The sequence below is a fragment of the Lithobates pipiens genome, unplaced genomic scaffold (assembly GCF_037356315.1).
Source record: "Lithobates pipiens isolate NorthernLeopardFrog02 unplaced genomic scaffold, aLitPip1_a1.2 Scaffold_30, whole genome shotgun sequence".
NCBI lineage: Eukaryota > Metazoa > Chordata > Amphibia > Anura > Ranidae > Lithobates > Lithobates pipiens.
In genome coordinates this window covers 68416003-68437379 of record NW_027507791.1, presented here as the reverse complement: position 1 = coordinate 68437379, position 21377 = coordinate 68416003, and the positions used below count along the sequence as shown (strand labels likewise).

Genomic DNA, 21377 nt, shown 5'->3' with positions numbered 1-21377 from the left:
GCCTTGTCTCCTTGCATCCGTCCCGTTTCGTGCCTTGCCTTGCCCCCGTCCCGTCCCGTGCCGTGCCGTGCCTTGCCTTGCCTCCGTCCCGTGCCCTCTTCGTCGGCGGCCATTGTAAAATTCAAAAGCTGCGCCGCCGCCTTCGCCTGTGATAGGCGGAACACTGAATTTCCCAGCAGCCTGTGTTCCGCCTATCACAGACGTCGTATCATCCTCGTCCGTAGTACGAGGATGATACGATGTCCGTGATAGGCGGAACACAGGCTGCTGGGAAATTCAGTGTTCCGCCTATCACAGGCGAAGGCGGAGCCGGAGGCGCGGCTTTTGAATAGAATGGCCGCTGTCTGTCTGCTCGACACGCTGATCGAGCGGGCAGACAGCGATGACTCGAGTATAAGCCGAGGGGGGCACTTTCAGCCTCAAAAAAGAGGCTGAAAATCTCGGCTTATACTCGAGTATATACGGTAGTTAAAAAAAGTTTCAAAAATCCAATAGATTTCGTTCCACTTCACAATTGTGTCCCACTTGTTGGTGATAATTCACAAAAAATAAAAATTTTATATCTTTATGTTTGAAGCCTGAAATGTGGCAAAAGGTTGAAAAGTTCAAGGGGGCCGAATACTTTCGCAAGGCACTGTATTTGTTTGTTTGTTTGTGTCCATATGCAAAGTGAATGTGAATGGGAGTGACTTTATAATTAACAATTAGCTGCTACACTTGCAGGGTTCCAATAAGGAAAGTGGCAGAAATCACATCTAAAGAGATTTCTGCATATCTTTAGATGTGATTTCCCTTTGCGAATATCTTACCCAAAATTAGATTTTTGTTGCAGGAAATGCCCAAAATCGGACTTGTTTCTTAGTGTATATTTCTGGGAAAATCAGTGAGCCAATCACACAAGCAGGAAATTACATATCTAGGGGAATTGTGTACACCGTCTGTACAGAACACCTCCAGGTTGCCATATTATATAGCATTTTACAGAAAATTACAGCGCTGCAGATTGAAAAAGGTAATTTTGAATAACTTTCAATTACGACATGGTTTGCGTAGCAATTGTATATGTTATATTCATTTTTAATTTAATATTTTTTTCCCCAAAGTGGAGTCACCCTTTCAGATAAAAATATAAAAGGAAAACCTGGTTGTCTTGTTCCATACAATGATCTTGGCTTAAAACAGTGCTGCTGCAACTGGGGGAGTCATTTTCTTTTTCACCTCTACCTGCTTTAAAAAAAAAAAAACTAGTAATATTTGTGAACTCAATGTAAATAGGTACTCTTAAGAAAAAACTACACTCTCAAGGACACATATGGAATAATAAAATATACCTTGTTTATTTGGCTGTGATGCTAATTTGAAATCTCTTTGAGGTCGAGCAAGTTTTTGAGGGAAATTTGGAAAATGCAGTGTGTATGAACGTTTTTCTGCAGATTGGGTTAGGCTTGTTTTTCCTTCAGTGAGTATTCTTTTAGGAAATAAGAGCAACATTATTGGAAATATTGTAAAAACTTTAAATGTACTTACAGTTAAACCTGTAATTATAAACTGTTTGCGAAGCAAAGCTTATTTTATGTGTTAGGGTGTGCTGCAATAAGGCTGCACATTCATTTTGAATGGGCTGGCCAAACACCTTAGCACACACAAAAAACTAATTGCAGCATTTTCAATAAGGCAGTGCACCAAAACACATGCAAAAATCAGTTACAGATCATAACATGCAATGATACAAGACAACAAAAGATGTGGGAATTGGTGCTGGACCCAGAAGTACAATAAAGGGGAATTACATGTTGTATTACCTTCAAGTTTTTGTTTTGTTTTTTACTTTATATGATCCAACATAAAGATGGTGTAACAAAAAGCCAAACACAAACTTTGCTGCCTTTTAAGGTACTAGGCTTTCTTACAAACAGTTTAAATTACTTTGTCTATATTCTGTGTGTTGTGTCTCTTTTTTAAAAGCATGAAAAAAGCATTCCTCTTGCTGTTCAGTTACATATGCTTACATAGTCCAGGCAAGAAGGTTAGTGAGTTACCAAGGTGTCCATCACTGAGCAGTTATCTGAGTGTTTTTTAGAGTGCAAGCACACAGCACACAGATGGACTGATCTGATATATAATGGAAGTTTTTCACAGAGAGATTGCAGTGTGGATTTTTATTACATGGAGTGGACTTATATATACACATATGTTTAACATATCACAGTACTGAATAGGGCTTTTTTTGGAAACTATTTAAAATAATTTAAACGATTTATCGATAATAGTTGCCACACAAGCTTTAATGAAGTGACTTTATTACACAGTCCTTTTCACACAAGTGCTGCAAATTTATTAGGTTTTAGGCATAGTGCTGCACTATATGTATACATTGATTAATTTGTTTTTTTTATGTTTGTTTTTTCCTTTTTATAGTGCTGGCAGGATATTTCATTTGCGGAGGTAGGGTGAGCACAAAAGGATCTTATACATAGTTTCTAGCCAACCTTGGATGCTAACAAATGAGGGTGACTACATACAGTGGAACCACGGAGAACAAATGCAGTCACCCTTTAACAATATTGAATCACAGCAGCAAAAAAAATTTTTTGGGAATTTGGAGATTTGAAGGAGGCAACAGAAAGTACTTTTTTAATTAAAAATACATACTTGACCCGGTCCCCTATGACAGCCCCTGGACCCTGTTCCATGATATAGTGCCAGGGCCACCTGGTGACATCAGGTGACTCTGTCCCCTATGGTGACACATGTTGGCCTCAGAGACCAAGCCCTTTGACAACATACACCCAGCACAAAGACTGATAAAGACCCACGTCTGTGGGGCTGCATAAACTACACACTTTGTTTAATCACTTAAGGACCAGGCCTCTTTTTCAGACTCGGTGTATACAAGTAAACAAGTATACAAGTTAAAAACATATTTTTTTGCTAGAAAATTACTTAGAACCCCCAAAGATTATGCATTTTTTTTCTAACACCTTAGAGAATAAAATGGGGGTCATTGCAATACTTTTTGTCACACCGTATTTGCGCAGTGGTCTTACAAGCAAACTCTTTTTGGAAAAATTTCACTTTTTTGAATAAAAAAATAAGACAAAAGTAAGTTAGCCCAATTTGTTTATACTGTGAAAGATAATGTTACATCGAGTAAATTGATACCCGTGGAATGCCGTCAAACTTTTCTCCTAAAAATCTCCATAGGCAACATTTAAAAAATTCTACAGGTTGCATATTTTGAGTTACAGAGGAGACCTAGGGCAAGATTTATTGCTCTCGCTCTAACGATTGAGACGATACCTCACATGTGTGGTTTGACCACCGTTTTCATATGCAGGCGCTACACACGTATGCGTTCGCTTCTGCGCGTGAACTTGTCGGGACGGGGCACTTTAAAAAAAAACAAATCGTATTTATTTTATTTTTACATTGTTTTAAAAAAAAAAAAGAATTTGGGTCACTTTTATTCCTATTACAAGGAATGTAAACATCCCTTGTTATAGAAAAAAGCATGACAGGTCCTCTTAAATATGAGATCTGGGGTTCTCAGATCTCATATTTGGACTTAAATGCAATAAAAAATAAAAAAAATTGTAATTTGAAAAAATGTGCCTTTAACCGGCTCCCGACCGATGTACGTTGGCAGAATGGAACGGACAGGCAAATGGGTGTACAGGTACGTCCCTTTAAATTTCCTGCCGTGCCATCTGCTAGCTGGGACCTCCGTGAGTCGGGTTGCGGGCCCCGTGGACTTGATCGCCACGGGGATGCCTGCGATAGTCTCACAGGGAGGAAGAACGGGGAGATGCTAATGTAAACAAGCATCTCCCCATTCTGCCTAGTGACAGTGTCACTGATCTCTGCTCCCTGTGATCGAGAGCAGAGATCAGTGACGTGTCACATGTAGTCACGCCCCCCCACATTTATAAACATGCCCCAGGACACACTTAACCCTTACTCTGCCCCCTAGTGGTTAACCCCTTCACTGCCAGTGTAATTTACACAGGAATCAGTGCATTTGTATAGCACTGATTGCTGTATAAATGACAATGGTCCAAAAAATGTGTCAAAATTGTCCGATGTTTCCACTATAATGTCGCAGTCACGATAAAAATCGCAGATCGCCATCACTAGTAAAAAAAAAAGTGATTAATAAAAATGCCATAAAACGATCCCCTATTTTGTAAACGCTATAACTTTTGCGCAAACCACACGCTTATTGCGGTTTTTTTTTACCAAAAATATGTAGAAGAATACGTATCGGCCTAAACTGAAGAAAAGAAATGTTTTTTTAAATATTTTTGGGAGATTTTTTATATATAGAAAAATGTAAAAAAATAATGTATTTTTTTTTTCCAAAATTATCACTTTTTTTGTTTATAGCGCAAAAAATAAAAACCGCAGGGGTGAGCAAATGACACCAAAAGAAAGATCTATTTGTGGGGAAAAAAAGGATGTCAATTTTGTTTGGGAGCCACGTCACATGACTGCGCAATTGTCAGTTAAGGCGATGCAGTGCCAAATCGTAAAAAGTGCTCTGGTCGGGAAATAGGTCAAATCTTCTGGGGCTGAAGCGGTTAAGACGTATGGGTGGAAGTGATGTTTTGACGTCACTTCCGTCCTGCTATGGTATGGAGACGGGTGGGGGCCATCTTAGCCTCACTCGTCTCCATACCCAGCCACTGATAGGACCCGATCACTTCCGCCGCTGACGACAGCTCCGGTAAGCGGTGGAGGGCGTGGGAGAGTGGCGGGTACCCCTCTCCCGCCGCAGATAACTGTGATCTGGCTGCAAATCCACAGCAGAGATCACCATTATCGTTTACCAAACCACCACCTGAAGAGATGTATACTTTGGTTGTGGCCTGAGCTGCTTCTGTTACTGAGATATCCCTCTTCTAAAAAGGAATGTACATCGTCGTGCGGTGGTCGGTAAGTGGTCTAGAAATGTATATTTTCTGTTTCAATAGTATTTTTTTTAAGTGTTTTACAAAGGTTAGAAAGGTAGACATAAACATACACAAATAATACATAGAAAACATTATTTTAAGCAATAGACAGCAATGGATTCATGAAACACCAAAGTTGTCAAACATATATCCTTTTCTTTTTATGAGGAAATCAGCAAAAACTTAGACAAAGGAGTGGGTGTCGATAGTGTATACATGGACTTACCAAAACATTGACACACTTCCCCACACATTTAAATTCTACATGCTTTGAAAAATCAGTTTATAAATGCATAGAAAACTGGCTAAAAAAAACGTATTCAGAAGGTAGTGGTTAATGATTCTTACTCTGAATGGTCTAAGGTTATTAGTGGAGTGCCCCAAGGCTCAGTATTGGAACCCTAACTTTTGTACTTATTTTAGATGATATAGTGTGTGAGATTAAAAGTCCAATCTCTGTTTGCAGTTGACACCAAGCTATGTTGTACAGGTAATAGAGATTATTGATCCAGGGAAAACTGTCTTCAGTGAGATCGGGAAGGGATTTATTTTTCCCTGCTGGTAAAAATTGCACCATGCTTTATAGGTCTTTTTTTTTGCTTTCCTCTGGATCAACCATGGGTATATAGGATTCTGTAGCGTTGTCTATTTATTTATTATTTTCTAATAGTTGAACTAGATGGATGTGTCTTTTTTTCAACCTGACTATGCAACCAGCAAAACCTGAACTCATTGGATAAAAGGGGAGGATGACAGTGTTTCTAAAATCTGTCCCAAATCTACCAGTAGCTGTTGATAATACATAAATATTTAAACTCAAGCAACAAAATATAGATGAAACGAAAGACATATCCATTCTCTTAAGAACACTAAGCAAAAAAAAAAAAGCAGGATTGGTTTGGGAGGGGTTATAGCGTTACGGGAGCTGTTCACCCAGTTATATGAAAGATACAAAATAGGATTTTTTTGTACTCACCATAAAATCCTTTAATCTGTAATTCACCGTCCGACACAGCTCCTCTCTAACAAAATGGGTTGTTAGCCCTATCACTAGGAGATACTAGGCAAAGTTGTAATACAACACTTCAGAACTCTTAGTTCCGCCCAGGGGGGCGGTCCCTTAGGCTACTATCCCCACACTCTGCCCCAGCAGCCTCAGTATGTCAACAAGCAGTATAACGTAAAGAGAAAAAGGAGGGGCGGGTGCTGTGTCGGTCGGTGAATTACAGAGAAAAGGATTGGATGAGTACCAAAAATCCTATTTTTTCTTATATTCACAGACCGACACAGCTCCTCTCTGTAACAAAATGGGACGTCCCCAAGCAGTGCCAAACGAGCGGTGGGGGAAAAAAACTGCTTAAAACTTCATCCACCATGGAAAGTGGGAACTAGTGAAACTATACCCACAGAAAAAAACAGCAGTGCGTGAAAAAACCACCACGCACAACAGGGTACCCTCTACAGGAGTGATCCCCAAGACCGCAGCGAATGCGGAAGAAATGCAAACAGTGCATTAACGTAACAGTACTGCGTTTTTATTGAAAAACAAGGAAAAAACACGGATTGCATAGTCAATTGCAACTACACGGCCGCCTGAAAAACTTTGCGGCCAAAACAGGCATCAGCCGATGCACCGACGTCTACCTTGTAGAACTAAAGGTATGGACAGATGACCAGGTCGCCGCTTTACACACCTGAGCGACAGACGCTTGGTGTCGGAAAGCCCAAGACGTTCCTATTGCCCTTGTGGAGTGGGCCGTGACCGGAAAGGGGGGCACCTGCCCCTTCAAGGCGTAGGCTTGTACTACAATCTGTCTGATCCTGTAAATGGTGGTCGACGAGATGTAGTAGATGCCTTTCTTTGGACCAGCCACCAAAACAAAAAGTGAGTCTGACTTCCGAAAGGGAGCCGTGGCAGACGAATACACCTTCAGAGCCCGAACCACATTGAGCGTGAAGGGCCACCTTAGGGTGCTTCGGCTTAGGACACAGAGAAGGTAATACAATGTCCTCATTGATATGAAAAGCCGATACCACTTTTGGTAGAAAGGACAGTTGCGGACGCAACACCACCTTATCCCTGTGGATAACCAGATAGGGCGACTTGCAGGACAAGGCCGCCAGTTCCGAAACCCTCCTGGCCGATGTGATGGCCACTAAGAAGACCACTTTCTGGGAAGGAGTCAAGAAGGGAATCTCCCTGATATTTTCAAACGGCGGTCTTTGAAGCGCAAACACCAGGTTCAAATCCCAGGGGGGTAACGGTGGACGCACCAGAGGCACTACGTGTCGTAGCCCCTGGACAAAGGTACTCAGTAAGGAGTGCAAAGCCAGGAGTTGTTGAAAAAAAAAAGACAGCTAAGGCTGAAATTTGTCCTTTGATGGTGCTTAATGCCAATCTCTGGTCAACTCCTTGCTGGAGAAACAGCAGGATCCTGGATAAGGCAAAGGAGCACGGATGCCATCCTTTCTCCTCACACATGGAGATGTAGGCCTTCCAGGTACGATGGTATATCTTCCGAGAAGAAGATTTCCGTGCCCTCAACATAGTAGGAATCACAGAGTCCGACAGATCCCGGTTCCTCAACACCTGGCTCTCAATAGCCATGCTGTTAAAGCCAGCGATGGTAAAGCAGGATGGAGAATTGGACCTTGAGATAGGATGTCCTCTCGCAACGGCAGTCGCCAGGGAGCATCGAACCACCAGAGGCACCAGGTCTGCATACCAAGGACGCTGAGGCCAATCTGGGGCAACCAGTATTACCGGGATCCCCTCAGCTTCCACTCTGCGAAGCAGACGTGGCAACAGTTTCACTGATCCCACGGAGCCACCAGCGCGTCTGACACGTCTGCCCACGAATCTCTTGTCCTGGACACAAATCTTGGCACCTTCCGATTGAGACGGAAGGCCAGTAGATCCACATCTGGTGTGCCACACTTCAGGCACAGCAGCCTGAATATCTCCGGATGCAATGCCCATTCTCCTGGGTCCAGCATCTGTCGACTCAGATAGTCCGCCTGCCAGTTCTCCACTCCCAGGATGTAAATGGCCGACAGGGCCGGTACGTATTGCTCTGCCCACCGAAGTATGTGAGTGACCTCCCGTGCAGCAGCTGACCTTCTTGTTCCCCCTTGGTGATTTACGTATGCCACAGCCGTGGCGTTGTCTGACTGCATCCTGATTGGACGCCATTGAAGTCTCATGGACCATGTGTGGAGACACAGCCTGATCGCTCTCAATTCGAGCTGATTGATCAGCAACTCTGATTCTTCCGTCGACCAGAGGCCCTGAGCCAACTGAACCCCCATCACTCTATCCCAGCCGGATAGACTGGCGTTCATTGTGATCACCGTCCATTTCAAAGGAAGGAACTGAACTTTTTCAGTTTTTCTGGACTGAATTAACAGGGACCTCAACCACCAGATCAGCGAATCCCTGACTGCCTGGCTCACCTGGATCTGTCGATCTAGGGACAACAGAGATTTGTCCCATTTTGACAAGATCTCCTTCTGCAGAACTCTGGTGTGGAACTGGGCGTAAGGTACCATGAGTCCCAATACTCACATGCAAAACTGGATCGACAACCACTTGCGGTTCATCAGTAGTTTGACCGCAGATCTGAGAGTCTGCAATTTGTCTGAAGGGAGAAAAACTCTCGCTTCCCTGGAGTCCAACAGCAAACCTAGGTACTCCAGACACTGGGTCAGCACAAGCACCGACTTCTTTTGGTTCAACAGCCACCCAAATTTTTGCAGGGTCTGCATGGTGTTCGCCACATCCTTATCTAATTCTGAGGCCGAAGACGCCCTCAGGAGGAGATCGTCTAGGTATCCCACGATCAGGATCCCATGTTGTCCCAGCAACGCCAAAACTAGACCGAATACCTTATTAAAGACTCGGGGGGCTGATGCCAGTCCAAAGGGAAGAGCCACAAATTGATAATGGGCTTCCCGACTGCAAAAAGCAGAAACTTTTGATGCCGAAGGCTTATGGGTATGTGCAGGTACGCATCCTGGATGTCTAAGCCCCTGTACATATGGTCGGACATTCTGCCAACCAAATCCATCGGATTTTGTCCGACGGATTGTGTCCGAAAATTGTTGCATACACACGGTCGGACCAAGTTGTCGGATTTTGCGGTTGCCAAGAACGCGGTGACGTAAGCCCTGTACGGCGGGACTAGAAAAGGGAAGTTCAGCACCACGTCCGGCACTCTTTGGGCTCCTTCTGCTGATCTCGTGTTAGTAGAAGTTTGGGGAGAGACGAATCACGCTTTTCACATTAGTGATTCAGATCGCTACTGCTCTTCGGTTTCTGCTTGTCTTTGCGTATCTGATAATCAGTGCGTGCAGTCATTAAGTATTTGTTTCTCATTGTGGACTATATCTTGGTATAGTACGCTTTGAAAGGCATTTTTTATTGTCTGCTTGCTTCTGCTTTTCAGGTCGTTCTTTCAGGCCTTGCTGTGTATCGGTGCTTTCTGGTGTCCGTTCTGACGAGCCGACCGTTTTCAAACCATGTTTCGTCTACGTACTCGTCATACAGTTTGTGCTGTGCAGGGGCTTCGTGTTGGGGTTCTTACTTTGACACAAGCCTGGTCCATGAACCGGGAGGGGAGGCGTTTGTGGACCAAGAATTGGTTGCGCCAGCGTGACCAGTTCTCGCACATGCCTTTGCTCAGTGAGATCCGCGAGAATAATCTTGATCATTTCAGGAATTATCTCCGGATGACGGACCCCGTTTTTCACCGTCTGCTGGCTTTGCTGACCCCTTATATCACCAGGCAGGATACCTGCATGTGGCAAGACAGCACTCCGGAGCAGAGGCTCATCGCCACGTTGCACTACTTGGCGACAGGGAGAAGTCTTCAGGACCTCAAGTTCTCTACAGGCATCTCCCCCCAGGCTCTGGGGATCATTATTCCAGTTCTGCCATCATTCAGGTCCTGCAGAAGGACTATATGAAGCTAAGTTTTATCCTTAAACATCACATTCTATGTATTTCATGATTGCCAATGTCTTGCATTTCTTTCCTCATTCCCCAATTACCATCATTGCAATATGCTCTAATTCATATGCTCTGCCCCTTTGTCCTCATGCATATTTGACTCACTAACTTCCCCACCATGCTCTTCTTGGCCCATAAAACTATAGTCTAGTCACTTAATGTTTTTTGTCAGCTCCATAGTATTGCTTTCCCCTAAACACCCCCTAAAATGTCTACAAATGTTATGTGTGTGCTTCAATTCAAGCAGAGTGACTTTTTTTTTTTTGGTTATGCCAAACTCATTAGGAACCCCCCTCCCCCCAACTGCTAGGTCAGCTGATAGCAATCCTCTATCTGCTGACTTTACCAAACCCAATACACACTATACCTACCTTTTTGATGGTCACATTTATGGACGAATTCACCAAAGCATGTAGTGCAAGGGCCTGCCTCAATACTTTCAAATGCAATTTTTTAACACATTAATTTTCTTGCTATGTAATAGCAGAATGTCAAAATGTGCTTCCATTTTGTTTTCATTTTGTTATGACACTTCTTACCTGTCCCGTGGGCTGCCAATAGTGTAAGTAAGGAGGGGCTTCACAAAGTATCACACATTATTTAGGCATTCAGCTCTCAATCAAGTGGAGAGGGTTACCTGTCCTAAACATCCCCCCTCATTTTTTAGCAAGGGCCCATCATATGGGGGGGGGGGGGGGTGATGACTCTCATAAGGGGACCTTATACTTTAGGCTTTAAATACTCAGTTCCCAAAATGTTATACTAATTTAGACCAAAAATGTGGGCGTCTAATCTGCTTGCAATGTTGATTTGTCAAATTACTCATTTTTGTTCTTGTTTCACTACACAGTGTCCTTCAACGCCATAGGAATGGCAGACTGTGGCCTCCCACTTTGCCATTTTTTTTTAAGTTGTGCCTTTTTCACCAACAGTGGAAACCCAAGTTCAGAGCGAGATGAGGGGACAGTCTCTGCTACACACACACCTTCTTTTTGTAACTAATGTATGTAGTGTATTACTGACCAAAATCGTGCTCATTTTCAGCACCATGGCAGGAAAATGGCATGATTGTCCAAATTTACACCTCACTGTGAATGAATGAATGAATGAATGAAATACTTGTATAGCGCACAATGCGAGCTGAATCGCCTCTAGGCGCTGTGGCGAGCTTTGATCATCTGCTAAAAGAGGAAGGTCTTGAGTTTTTTCCTAAAAGCCAGGTGATTTTCTTCCAGGCGGATGTTGATTGGTAGAGCATTCCATAGCCGAGGCCCTTGGACAGGGAATCTCCAATCACCCTTGGATTTATACCGGACTTTGGGCACGAGGAGGAGGTTTTTGTTGGCTGATCGAAGACTGCGGTTGCTTTTTACTTAAGGCACATCCACTATGCACTACAAGTGCACTTCAAAAGTACACCTGAAACTGCACTTGGAGTGCAAAGTGGAGTTGCCTTTAGTAAATCACACTCCTTCTCAGCACAAACTAAAATTTGACTACAAATACATCTCATGCGCAATGAAAAAGGAAGCCACACATTGTTCATAATTAAACTTTTTAATACAAGCACATTCACATGTGCGTTTCGAAAAGGTTTTTACAACAAACCAAGAGATTATGTGTATCCAAAACAGAGTTTAATCAGAATTTTGTTTCCTTGTTGTTTTTGTGTAAACAGGCATGTATTAAACCGTAAAATACTGAACACAGAAACTTACAAAGTTCAACTTTTAAAAGTGAAGACAATATCAGACCTGAGTATGTACAAACTGGGCTGATATTACCTTCATCACATGGGGTGTCACCCCTGGAAAATCCAAATTTGGAAGATGCACACAGTGTGTCAACATGTGCTATCTCCCATCATGGGGGATCAATGTACATGCTTTGGGGCTGCAACCCCTTCATCTCAGCCACTTTCCACAAAGCATGTACATTGATCCCCCATGATGGGAGATAGCGCATGTTTACACACTCTCATCTGCATCTTCCACATTTAGAATTTCGATAAATACAACATTTTGTTTTTAAAATAGCAAAAATAAAACTCTATCTAGTTTTTATTGTTTCACACTCTCCCCAAAACATCAATGATGTTCTTCATTTTATTTTTAACATCATTGATGTTTTGTTGGATAATTTCCAAATCATGATTGCACCCCATTATCTCCCCGATCAAGATCTGGGAACTTTCACTGGTAAAACGGGAATCTTCTTCCACATCACCTACAAAACAAAGCAAAAAAACACACCATGTAATAAAAATATGATGATATACATTGCTGAGCTTACCGGAAGCTGTGTTCTCCGACACTCACCTGTTGTGGTGACAATTTGTCCAACCTCCATGATCCCTCCTTCCTCCTCCTCCTCCTGCTTCTCTGTTTCTGCTTTTGGAAGTTGCCCTTCTTTGTGAGGGGTGTGGTCCCTGGTGTCCTCATACTTGCCGAGTCTTCTCTCCCCTATGAGAATGTAAACAAAGAATAATTAGCACACAGTGGGCAGAAATAGGAATCTGAAACATTGCTTGGAAGTGTTGTACAATTGTGTTTTTGGGCCGAGTTACAAGGTGAGAACATTATTGGGTACACTTTGTTAAGCTGGAATACTTCCCTGCAGAACTGTTTCTTACAAACATATGAAACCATGAACTTGAAAGTGGCCATTTTAAAATGCACAACATGAAATCAAAGCACATGGAGCAGTATGCAAGCAAGAATAAACATATGAACACATGACAACTACTTAATTTTTTTAAGAACACGCTTGATCCTTAGGTACTGCTCGTGCTCCCTCAGTTTTAGGTCTGACCAATGTTTTTTCAGTTGATCCTTGGATCGGTGTACCCCAAAATTCTTATGAAGACTCTTCACAACTTTATTCATGATCTTGGCCTTTCTGATATTTGGGTTTGGGTAAGGTCCATACTTCCCATCATAGTCGGTCCTGTTCAATATGTCGACCATCTCCAACATCTCTCCAAAAGACATATTTGAGGCCTTAAATCTTGTCTTCCTGGATCGGGACGTTTCAGGCTCCGGGCTTTCCTCACCCTCCTCCTCGTTAGTGGAACTATTATTAGTGCGCACCTGCGTTCTCTCCGCCATGTGCTCTCCCCACTGCACCAGAAGCGAAGGGGCGGGGAATAGTCTAGAAAGAACGTCAGGGGTGGGCGGAGTTTCAAACATTGCGCACTGTATATAAAACGCAACACGCGTGTATCGTCCGTACGATCTGGGAAGACAGTGAGGCGCGGACGTGAGGAACGTGCAAACGAAGGCAAAATGTTTAACTTGATGCTTCACTAGACTAGACTGCTTCTATCTAGGCCGATGTTGGGACAAGATTAAGAGGGTTTTTAATGGCATTATTAGTATTTGAGGGTTTGTCTTGTGTTGTGTCTTGCAGACAATATGGATCCATTCCAAAATGAAAATTGTATGGGGCTATTCCTAGAACTCTACAAGGAGATGCCCTGCCTGTGGCAGTTCCACAACAAGTTTTATGCCGACATAACAAAGAGGAACCCAGCGCTGGAGAAACTGCTTTCTTTGGTGCAGATCATGGTCTCCACGGCAGACATAGCCTATCTGAATAGGAAAATTGGGGCCATGCGGATTACATATTTCAGGGAGAGAAAGAAGCACCTGGAGTCCTTGAGAGCAGGAGATACAGATGCCGTTTATTACCCCAGGATGGTTCACTTTGGCAGGCTGCATTTTCTGGTAGACCAAGGGGTACCCAGGCCACCACTCAGGCCACCACTCTCCAGTCTTCCTTCAAGGCATCCTTCACCCCCAGCTGAGGCTTCTGATGTCCAACCTGGGCCTTCCAGGCAGCAACATGTGGTGGGGCCCAGCTTGAGACAGGTATTGCATTGTTGAACATATTTCTTGTGTTACATTTATTGATGTTAACTAGATGTTCTCATTGATCAGTAAGTTGTGATTTCTCAAAGTGGTTTACATCTCAATAGACAGTAGTGACCAAAAATGATTGGGACGGGAAAGAAAAATGCTGGGCTCAGAATGATAGTCTGTTCTATTTGGTAACATTCAATTATCAAAAGCCAGGAGCACAAAATGGTGTGATTGATGATCAAAAAACTAAAACTATGTCCCCTTTTCATACACAGGAAGACCTCAGTCAGGGGGAGGCTGTGGCAAGTGGCAGCCAGGAGGTCGACCAATACCCTCCTTCTCCTCCTGCCCCAACTACAGGAGCCCAGCCTGGAAGGATGCCTGGTGGGAAGTGCCCAAGGAAGACGAGAGAGTGATGGCCTGGGTTAAGTCTGGTCTGCCAGAAGATGCAGCCTCTTGAAGATCCACATCCTGGGGACATAAATGGCATCTGAATTTCCTGTTCTCCAGGACTTTGGGACCAGACTTCTCTCCCTGAGATATGTACTCCTCAGGCCACCAATTTTTTCTATTCTAATTTGTTCATGTCTGCCCTGGGGGCCAAAGGCAGCACCAAAGTAAGAAGTTTCTCCAGCGATGCGTTCCTATTTTTATTTTATAGCGACCAAAATAAAGGTTTTTTTTTTTGTTTGATGAAATACTTGTGTAATGTGTTTCCCTTCCAAAGGGCCAGTTTATTTGTGAGTAGGCAGGTACATTTCAAAAATACAAAGTGAAATGAATAACAGGGGGTACCAACACTAAACAACCTCCTGTAGATTAAAAAAGAAAAACCCAAGATAAAAAATAAAATAATGTTGTTGTGGTAAGTTTACACACAAAAAACACCCCAAAAAAAGGAGAAATTAGCAAACTGTCTTTAACCACTTGCCGATCGCCGCACGACGATGTACGTCAACAGAATGGCACGGGCAGGCATATGGGCGTACCTGTACGTCCCTGCCTTCCCGCGGGTGGGGGGCCCGATCGGGCCCCCCCCGGTGCCTGCGGCGGTCGGTATTCGTTCGGGAGCGATCCGGGATGAGGGGGCGGCCATTCATTCATGGCCACCCCCTCGCGATCGCTCCCGACGAATGGAAATCCTTCGTGACATCACTTCCTCTCCTGTAATGTAAACACAGGAGAGGAAGTGATGTAATCTCTCCTCCGTGTCGGTATTTTTCGTTCCGACACCGAGGAGAGAGGATCGGTGAGTTGCACCAACACGACACTTCACAGTAGAACATGCCAGGCACACTCACACCCCCCCTTTACCCCCCGATCACCCCCCCAATTACCCCTGCCCCCCCAGTCACAGTGACACCAATGCATTTTTTTATTTTTTTTTTGCATTGGTGTCATTTGTGACTGTAATAACTGTTAGGGCAGTTAGGGTTAGCCCCCTTTAGTTCTAATGTACCCCCCTAACCCCCCCCAATAAAGGTTTAACCCCGTGATCACCCCCCGTCACCAGTGTCACTAAGGCTGGGTTCACATTGCAGCGGTTTATGAGAACGGATGTGATTCGCACCGCACTGCAGTGCAAATCACATCCGATCTCTGCGATTCGAGTTCAGCCATTCGCCGCACCCGCCGCAAATTCGCACGGGACCCTTTTTTTGGTCCGCAGCAGAATCGGATCGCATGGGTGTTCACACCATGCGATCCGAGTTTGCAGATCGCACTGCGATATGCGAACTGATCTGGGGGTGTCATTAACATTTCACTGACACTCCCAGCAGTTCGCATAGGGCAGTGTGAACTGCCGCCGGGAGGCATGCGATGCGGGAACCCGCCGCGGATTCGTGGCGTTCCCGCATCGCTCCAGTGTGAACCCAGCCTAATAAGCGATCGTTTTTCTGATCGCTGTATTAGTGTCACAGGTGACGCTAGTTAGGCAGGTAGGTATTTAGGTTCGCCGCAGCTTTTTATAGCGCCAGGGACCCCCATATACTACCGCATAAAGCCCCCTGATTGCCCCCTAGTTAACCCTTTCACCAGTGATCACCATATAACTGTTACAGGTGACGCTGGTTGGTTAGTTATTTTTTTATAGTTTCAGGGCACCCGCCATTTATTACCTAGTCTCACTAGTGTACCCCTAAATTTAGGGGTGTCTACTTTCCAAAATGGGGTCATTTGGGGGGGGTTTGTGCCATCTTGGCATTTTATGGCCTTCAAAACTGTAACGCCCTTAGAAAGCCTAAAGGCGGTGCTTGGTTTTCGGGGCCCCGTACGCGGCTAGGCTCCCAAAAAGTCCCACATATGTGGTATCACCGTACTCAGGAGAAGCAGCAGAATTTATTTTGGGGTATCATTTCACATATGCCCATGGCATGCGTGAGCAATATATCATTTAGTGACAACTTTGTGAAAAAAAAAAAAAAAAAAAGTTTGTAATTTTCCCGCAACTTGTGGCAAAATATAAAATATTCCATGGACTCAACATGCCTCTCAGCAAATAGCTTGGGGTGTCTACTTTCTAAAATGGGGTCATTTGTGGGGGTTTTGTGCCATCTTGGCATTTTATGGCCTTCAAAACTGTAATAGGTAGTGAGGAGTGAAGTCAAATATTTACGCCCTTAGAAAACCTGAAGGCGGTTCTTGGCTTTCGGGGCACCGTACGCGGCTAGGCTCCCAAAAAGTCCCACATATGTGGTATCCCCGTACTCAGGAGAAGCAGCAGAATTTATTTTGGGGTGTCATTTCACATATGCCCATAGCATGTGTGAGCAATATATAATTTAGTGACAACTTTGTGTAAAAAAAAAAATCGCTTGAGGCAAAAAAATAAAATATTCAATGGGCTCAACATGCCACTTATCTATTTCCTTAGGGGGTCTACTTTCCAAAATGGGGTCATTTGGGGGGGTTTTGTACTGCCCTGCCATTTTAGCACCTCAAGAAATGAGATAGGCAGTCGTAAACTAAAAGCTGCGTAAATTCCAGAAAACGTACCTTAGTTTGTAGATGTGACAACTTTTGCGCAAACCAATAAATATACAGTTATTGACTTTTTTTTTACCAAAGACATGTGGCTGAATACATTTTGGCCTAAATGTATGACTAAAATTGAGTTTATTGGATTTTTCTAATAACAAAAAGTAGAAAATATAATTTTTTTTCAAAATTTGCGGTCTTTTTACGTTTATATCGCAAAAAATAAAAATCGCAGAGTCAGTCAAATACCTTTAAAAGAAAGCTCTATTTGTGGGAAGAAAAGGACGCAAATTTCGTTTGGGTACAACATTGCATGACCGCGCAATTACCAGTTAAAGCAGCGCAGTGCCAAAGTGTAAAAAGACCTCTGGTCATTTACCAGCAAAATGGTCCGGTCTGAAAGTGGTTAACCACTTGCTTACTGGGCACTTAAACCCCCCTCAGTCCCAGACCAATTTTCAGCTTTCAGTGCTCTCACATTTTGAATGACAATTACTCAGTCATGTAACACTGTAACCAAATGATTTTTTTGTCCTTTTCTTCATACCAATAGAGCTTTCTTTTGGTGGTATTTGATCACCTCTCGGTTTTTTATTTTCTGCGCTATAAATGAAAAAAAGACCGAAAATTTTGAAAAAAAAATGAATTTTTCTTCGTTTCTGTGACAAAATTTAGCAAATTAGCAATTTTTCTTCATAAATTTTGGCCACAATTTATACTACTACACATCTTTGGTAAAAATAACCCAACTTTTTGCATATTATATGATCTGTGTGAAATTTATAGAGTCTACAAGCTATGGTGCAAATCATAAAGATTTGCAAAAAAAGGTCACATCTGATGTACTAAGGCCTATCTCCATTCTTGAGACCCTAACAAGCCAGGAAAGTACAAATGCCCCCCAAATGACCCCTTTTTGGAAAGTAGACATTCCAATGTATTTAGTAAGAGGCATGGTTAGTTATTTTAAGTTGTCATTTTTTCCCACAATTCTTTGCAAAATTAAGATTTTTTTTTTTCCCACAAAATTTTCATTGTAATAGCTTATTTCTCCCACACGGAATGTGCATACCACAAATAACACCCCAAAATACATTCTCCAACTCCTCCTGAGTATAATGATACCACATGTGTGAGACTTTCGCACAGCCTGACAACATACAGAGGCCTAATTTTGAAGTAGCACCTTCAGGCATTCTAGGAGCATAAATTACACATTTCATTTCTCAACCACCTATTACGGTTTTGAAGGCCCTGGAACACCAGGGCAATGGAAACGTCCAGAAAATGACCCCATTTTGGAAAGCTAACACCCCAACGTATAATCTATGAGGCATAATGAGTCTTTTCAATGGTTCATTTTTTTCCAGAAGTTTTCGGAAAATGTGGAAAAAAATGAAAACGCATTTTTTTTTTACACAAAGTTGTCCGTTTATAAGATATTTCCAACACATAGCATTTACATAGCAAAAATAACACCCCAAAATACATTCTACTACTCCTCCTGAGTATGGCAATACCACATGTGTGAGACGTTTACACAGCCTGGCCACATACAGAGGCGCAACATGCAAGAAACACCGTCGGCGTTCCAGGGACACATAGCCTGCACATACCAAGAATTACACCCCCAAATACATTATGCTGAGCAAAGGGTAAAGAAAAGATTACCTGTGGTTTTAGAAGCGCAGTTGTCCACAGGAGGATATCACTGGTCCAGGCAGCAGGCAGGGACTTGGTCAGCAACAGCGAACACAGTTTTTTAGGCAGCAGGCAGGGATACTGTCCATATTACAGTCCAGGGTTAGTGCAGAGATGTCAGCAGTGCCAAAAATATTGGTCCTGGTAGTAGGCAGGTCCTTGTGGTGTGGTCAGTGCGGCATGATGGCAGTAAGTCCTACAGGCAGCAGACAGAAGTAGAGCCTCGTTCAGGACAGAATGGGGATAGGGGTAGAGGCTTCTCCCTCCCAAATCTCTTTGAAGCCTCCGAGTCTCCAGACCCTAATCTAGGAATAAGAAAACATAGAAAATTGTTTTCTTCTTCCAGAAAAACTATACTGGAGCCCCTCACATATGTGAGACCCCGTGTTGAATCCCACTAGTCCAGTTGCAGAATACAAGATCAGTCCAAGAGGCAGGCAAATATCGTGGTCAAACAGTCCAAGGTCAGTTCCAGATCAGGCAGAGATATGTACAGAATCGTTAGGCAGAAGCATGGGCGAATAACAGTCCAGGGTCAGTTCCAGATCAGGCAGAGGTATGTACAGAATTGTTAGGCAGAAGCATGGTCGAATAACAGTCCAGGGTCAGTTCCAGATCAGGCAGCGGTATGTACAGAATCGGCAGGCATAAGAGTGGTCAAATAACAAGCCAGGGTCAGTTACAGAGCAGGCAGTGGCATAAGGGGTGTGAAGGTGTATGAAGGCAGGAACTGAGGATTATGTTTACCATACTTCACTAAAAATGTATTGAAGTATGGTAACGCCGCCTATACAGAGGCCTGTTTGGGAAGGACATTGTGCACAATAATAAGATGTGTCTCTTCTGACTCCTGCTCTGGTACACACCTTACATCTTTTTTGGCGTCTTTTGCCTGTTGGTTTGGGGGGGATTTTATCCGGAAAGTGGCGCTCGGAGAGTCAACTAACAACGTCTGATCTGATATTTTCTGGTGGGCCGTTTGGGAAAATAAGGGCAGTGAAAACTTCCTCCTGGTAGCCAAAGAAACGTTTGGGGTTTTGGGTGGCGTTGCGGTAAATGACATATGAATTATAAATGGCCAATTGAAAAAAATAAATTGCTACTTTTTTGTACCAATGGTATGTCTGTCTTGTGACCAGATATGGTTCCATCATTTGGTCGTTGAAGTCGACTCCTCCCATGAACAAATGATATTCGAAAATGCATTTGGGTTTCTTTACGGGGCCATTCCTTCTGGGGATTTCCACAAAGGTATCGTTGTGGATAGAAGATAACATGTATACATCCCTTCTGTCCCTCCACTTCACTGCCAGAACCTCCTTGTTTCTTAGACTTGCGGTTTCTCCTTTCCGCAGCTTCTTGTTCACCAGACTTTGAGGAAAGCCCTTCCGATTCTTTTTTACAGTGCCACATGCTGGCGTCTTCTTCCGGTGAAGGTTGTGGAACAGGGGCAGAGATGTGTAGAAGTTATCTACATAGAGGTGGTAGCCTTTATCCAGTAGGGGGTATATGAGGTCCCAAACAATTTTTCCGCTGGATCCCAAGTAGTCCGGACAATTAGGGGGCTGTAGCTGGGTGTCCTTCCCTTCGTACACCTTGAATAAATATGTGTACCCTGTGGCTCGGTCACATAATTTGTAGACCTTCACCCCATAGCGGGCCCTTTTGCTGGGCATAAATTGCTTCATTCTAAGCCTGCCACTAAATTTAATAAGGGACTCATCCACACATGTGTTGGTCCGGGGTAAACAATTTGGGGAATATTTCTGAAAAATAATTTAGTATTGGTCGAATTTTGTAAAGCCGGTCATAATTTGGATCATTTCGTGGAAGGCACTGGGAATTGTCACTGAAATGTAAGAACCTCAGGATCATCTGATATCTGGTTCTGGGCATTACCGCGGAGAAGAGCGGTGAGTGGTGGAGGGGGTGGGTTGACCAGTAGTTACGTAATTGATTTTTTTTGTTGAGTCCCATATTAAATGTGAGGCCTAAAAATAGCTTGAACTCCTCCACCGTTAGGTCTCTCCATTCGTAGGGACGGGCATAATAGGAGGTCGGATTTTGAAAAATAAATTGTTGTGCCTACAGGTTGCACTGGGCCACAATTGACGCCAACATGTCCTCCATAAAAATTAAATTAAAAAAATCTATAGGGCTAAAATTCTCCGTGTCCACCTGGACTTCTGGCTGGGCGGTACGCCTCCTCAGCGGAAAAGACACGTTTAGCCATGGTAGCACTGATGGGCACTGATGAGTTGGCACAAATGGGCGCTTTTGAGGTCGCAACAGATGGGCGCTTTTGAGGTGGCACAAATGGGCACTGATGGGTCGGCACAGATGTGCACTGATTTATTGCACAGATATGCAGATTTATTGCACGGATGTGCACTGATGAGGTGGCAGATGGGCACTGCTGAGGCGGCAGATGGGCACTGCTGAGGCGGCAGATGGGCACTGCTGAGGCGGCACAGATGGGCACTGCTGAGGCGGCACAGATGGGCACTGCTGAGGCGGCACAGATGGGCACTGCTGAGGCGGCACAGATGGGCACTGATGGGTTGCCACAGATGTGCACTGATGGGTCGGAACAGATGTGCACTGATTTATTGCACGGATATGCACTGATGAGGCGGAAGATGGGCACTGCTGAGGCGGCAGATGGGCACTGCTGAGGCGGCAGATGGGCACTGCTGAGGCGGCAGATGGGCACTGCTGAGTCGGCACAGATGGGCACTGCTGAGGCGGCACAGATGGGCACTGCTGAGGCGGCACAGATGGGCACTGCTGAGGCGGCACAGATGGGCACTGATGGGTCGGCACAGATGTGCACTGATTTATTGCACGGATGTGCACTGATGAGGCGGAAGATGGGCACTG

General features: G+C 44.0%; 1 long non-coding RNA gene across 1 annotated transcript in view; it reads right to left on the bottom strand.

Moving 5' to 3' along the window:
- Positions 1 to 1140: 1140 nt before the first annotated feature.
- LOC143942096 (uncharacterized) overlaps positions 1141 to 21377 on the bottom strand; it is a 41069-nt gene continuing 20832 nt past the window's right edge. The window contains exons 2-3 of the long non-coding RNA XR_013264677.1: positions 1332 to 1468; positions 1141 to 1227 (exon numbers count right to left, since the gene is read on the bottom strand). This is a non-coding gene — a long non-coding RNA (uncharacterized LOC143942096). The remainder of the gene's footprint in view (positions 1228 to 1331; positions 1469 to 21377) is intronic.